The sequence below is a fragment of the Carlito syrichta genome, unplaced genomic scaffold, assembly GCF_000164805.1.
Source record: "Carlito syrichta isolate Samal-C Ts95f unplaced genomic scaffold, Tarsius_syrichta-2.0.1 Scaffold306975, whole genome shotgun sequence".
Classification (NCBI taxonomy): Eukaryota; Metazoa; Chordata; class Mammalia; order Primates; family Tarsiidae; genus Carlito; species Carlito syrichta.
The window spans coordinates 770,585-775,566 of NW_007251071.1; positions in this window are offsets into that span (position 1 = coordinate 770,585).

A 4,982-nucleotide genomic window follows, 5' to 3' on the forward strand; every position below is an offset into this window, starting at 1 on the left:
GTAATTCCAACTACTTGGAAGGCTGAGACAGAAGGATCACCGGAGCCCAGCAGGTCGAGGCTGCGGTGGCCGGGAGCGGCCACTGCACTCCAGTCTGGGCGACAGAGTGAGATTCCAACTCAAAAAAAATAAAATAAAATAAAATAAAAGAACACCATTTAATATGCTTCATTGGATTAAAAATATTTCTAAAAAAATATTTCCATAAGTGTCTTTTTCTTTGTCTTGTGTATATTAACTTGGAAATATACCTTCAGTTTCAAAACAGTTCTGGGTCCAAGTACAGTGAGGTTTATGATGAATTAATCACAACTAGTTACAGATGTCTCTGTTCCTTCTCCACTCCCACTGTTTCACTTGACTAGTCTTTATATATATATATAGAGAGAGAGAGAGAGAGAAGAGGAAGAGGAGGAGGAGAAACAGGAGGGGGTGGGGGAAGGGGAAGAAGAAGAGGAAGAGGAGGAGGAGAAACAGGAGGGGGTGGGGGAAGGGGAAGAGGAAGAGGAAGAAGAAGAAGAAGGAAGAGGAGAAGGAGAAAGAAGAGAGGATTGGGCACAATGGCTCACTTCTGTAATCTACACTTTGGGAGGTCAAGGTGGGAAGATTGCTTAAGGCCTGAAGTTTGAGACCAGCTTGGGAGACATAGTGAGACTACATCTCTGAAAAAGAAAAAAAAAAGGAAAAACACACACACACACACACACACACACAGACACACATTCTGATTTGCTCTTTTATATATTAATGCTGGGTCACCAAAATATCATTTTCAATTTTAAAATTATTATTTATTTGAAAACTTTGAAATATAAAAATAGAGCAAATCTTTGCTGAAGAATTTTTTTTCAGTATTGACTACAGAATGGGGAGTCAATAGCAATTTAAAGGATAAGACAAATAAAAACTAGTAATATGATGAATCTCACAAAGTATATATTTCCCAGTCAGGCTTTAAGTCTAAAGTTTACCTGTATACTCATTTTCATAGAAGACATTTTAAAGTGAGTTTGATTTTGAAATTAAAGCTAAGATTATTTTGTATGAACTAATCTATAATTTCAGAGCATAATTATTTCAGAAACAAAAGATGTTTTTATTTCAAATGGCGTGATAACTATATTTATTATGCAATTTAATGAAATTAGGGCAGGGATTAGAGGATAAAAACCTATCTCAGTATTTTCAAGTCTGTTTTAATCCAGAAAGTATTTAAAGTGGATTACAAGGATAAGATGTAATAAGAAAAAGAAAATGAAAAACAGGAATAAGTGTAGAACAAAGAGTCCAACAAGTCAGGAATAGGCTTAGAATTCAAAATACATTCATAAAAATTATACACAGGGCAAACGTGGTGGCTCACGCCTATAATCCCAGCACTTTGGGAAGCCAAGGTGAGAAGATTGCCTGAGCCTATGGGTTCGAGACCAACCTGGGCAACTTGGCGAGACCTCGTCTCTATAATAAATAAAAAAATTAGCCAGGCGTGATGGCACACACCTGTAGTTTCAGCTTCTTGGAAGGCTGAGGTGGAAGGATCACCTGAACCCAGCAGGTCGAGGCTGCAGTGGCCATGTGAGCATGCCACTGCACTCCAGCCGGGGTGACAGAGTAAGATTCCAACTCAAAAAAAAGAAAAAAAGAAAAGAAATACAGATATACATTTGTTAGAGAGGAAAATTTGACTGTATTCCAGCAGCCAGTGTAGAGGAAGATGTTATCTGTTATGCAACTTATACTAGGGTTCACAAGATAAAAGCATAGAGTGGTTTCTCAAGGTGAACAAAGACCAGGGGAATTTTTCTTTGGTAGCTTCATAGAGATGGCAAAGTCTAATGTAGAAAAGAACATTTTCTAAAAACAACCTCTTAATAAGTTCTGAAAATAATTTTCACAGGCCAATGGCCAAGCATCAGTGTGGAGTTAAGCAAAGGTCTACGCAGAGCCCCTATGATAGAGCCCAGGTAAACACCGCTCTTAAAAATCTGGTGCAGGCCACAGACGCATTTTTTTTCATCTTGTCTCTCTCACACAGGTTCTAGATATTTATTGAACAGGAATAGTTTAAATTTTATTCTCAGGTCTTTCATTTGTTTTGTTTTACCTAGGTAAGTGTGAAGCCATAAAATTTAGCAATCAATCAATTATAAAAAGAAAATACATTCATAATAGTAACAAATGTTATAAATACCTAGAAATAAATTTAACAAGAAATATTCAAGAAAAACGACAAAACTTTAACAAGATCTGCATAAATGGGGACACATAGTATGTTCTTAGATGAGAAACTCAGCAGCATAAAAATCTTAGCACTCCTATTTTAACATATATAATTAATATAAGTTCCATTGGAGCGCCAACATGTTTCTTTTCTAAACTTGACAAATAGCAAAATTTATATGAAAGAATGAATGTGCATGAATCCTAAGAATATTTTTAAATACAAAAATACAGAGGAATCGGTTCTATTACATATCAGAACACATATTATTATGCAACCATAAAGAAGGACAAACATATGGACTTCGCAGCAATTGGATGGATTTAGAGTTGATCATACTCAGTGATCTAAACAAAGAAAAGAGTACCATATGTTCTCACTCATAAGTGAACCTTGAACAATGATCATATTACTATAAAAAAGGGATTGGCAGTAGTGGGAAACTGCCAGGGGAGGGGGTGTGGGATTGGCAGTTGAGGGAAACTGCTAGGGGAGGGAGGGGCACACCTCATCAGCAAGAGTACCTGCATAATCAACGTTTGTATACCTAACCCTGAATTGTATGCCGCATCTTTAAAATTAAAAAAATTAAAAAACAATAAAAAGGCAGGCATGATGGTTCACACCTGTAATATCAGCCCTTTGGGAGCCTAGGGCAGGAGGATCACTTGAGGTCAGGAATTTGAGGCCAGCCTGGGCAACATAGCAAGACCTTGTCTCTACAAAAAATTTTAAAATTAGGCAAGTGTGGCTGCGTGCGACTGTAGTCCCAGCTACTCAGGAGGCTGAGGCAGGAGAATTGCTTGAGCCCAAGAGTTCAAGGCTGTAGTGAGCTGTGATCATGCCACTATACACAGACCAAGACCCTGTTTCTAAAAAATAAAAAAGCAATGAAAGTAAATTAGTATGGTACAGGCATAAGACATATTGCCTGCAGACACGCATACATATAGGTGGGTTTTAGCATTGTTAAAAGTTGCTTTTTTTTTTCCAGTGGGAAAATAATAACTTATTCAGTAAGTGATATAGGGAAAATTATAAACTTAGCAAGGGGAAATCTTTTGTATGTCAGACAAAAAACAAAAAACAAAACAAAACAAAAAACTGGAAGCCATAAGAGCACTTACATGGCAAGTTTGGCAGCATATAACTTTTAAATTCCTATTAGCAAGATATACTGCATGCAAAATTATATACAGGAGGAAAAAAATTAGCAGTGCATGCAACAGACAAGATGTTAGTATCCTTAATAAGCAAAGATCTTCTGTAAATCAATAATAAAAAGGTAATTAACTGGAAAATAAACAAAGACAACTGTACATTTCTATAGTGGTAAAAAACCATCTTCAAATGTCAGTGACTTAAGTTAAAAGTCTTTTATCTGCCAGGCATGTGGTTCACACCTGTAATCCCAGCACTTTGGGAGGTAGAGACAAGAGAATTCCCTGAGCCTAGAGATCTTAGACCAGTCTGGGCAATTTAACAAGACCTCATCTCTACAATAAATAGCAAAAAAATTACCTGGGCATAGTGGCATACGCCTGTAGCTCTAGCTACTTGGAAGGCTGAGGCTGAAGGATCACCTGAGGCTGAGGTTGAGGCTGTGGTGAGCTGTGAGTGTGCCACTGCATTCCAGCCTGGGTGACAGAGTGAGACTCCGACTCAAAAAAAAAAAAAGTCTTTTATTGCACTACATATCAAACGCAGGTCAACAGAAGGGGCTCTGTTCAACACAGTCATCCAAGGACCCAGGCTGACAGAAGCCCCCCTCCATTTTATAGCAGCAATGTCTGAAATATATGACCCTCTCAGCCGCTACTGCTTTGGCCCAGAATAGCATGTAAGTCAGTTGAAACTAGACCTAGATAACATGGGGATAATATCTGGAGCCACAAAGGTTTGAGTTAGAATCCTGACTGTCGCTTAAAACTCTGGAAACCCTGACAACTCTTGTGGTTGTGAGATTTCAAAACAATTTATATAAAGTACTTGAGTTTTGGCCAGACACCGTGGCTCAAGCCTGTAATTTCAGCACTTCAGGGGGCAAAGGTGGGAGGATCACTTGAGGCCAAGTATTCAAGATCAGCCTGGGCAACATAGTGAGACCTCCTCTCTACAAAAAAATAAAAAAATTAGTTGGCTTAGTGGCACAAGCCTGTAGTCCCAGATACTCGGAAGACTGAGGCAGAAGGATTGCCTGAGCCTAGGAGGTCAAGGCTTAAGTGAGCCATGATCCTGCCACTGCATATCAGCCTGGGCAACAGAGTGAGACTTGGACTAAAAAAAAAAAAAAAAAAAAGTCAGAGCTTCATTTCTGGAAATCAAAACATTTCATTAAAATTAATATATAGCCGGGCTTGGTGGCTCAGCCTGTAATCCCGCACCCTTGAGAGGCTGAGGTGAGTGGATTGCCTGAGCCCGCGGGTTCAAGACCCGCCTGGGCAGCGAGATCTCATTTCTACAATAAATTAAAAAATCAGCCGGGCGTGGTAGCGCATGCCTGTAATTCCGGCTACTCGTAAGGCTGAGGCAGGAGGATCGCCGGAGCCCAGCAGGTGGAGGCTGCAGTGGCTGGGAGCGGCCACTGCACTCCAGTCTGGGTGACAGAGTGAGACTCCAACTCAAAAAATAAAAAATAAAATAAAATAAAATTAATATGTAAGCTTGTAAGTTTAAGAATAGTTATTGAGCAATTATCGTAATACTACAAGAAAGGAATTGACAGTGATGGGAAACCGCGGGGGTGGGGGAGCATACTTCA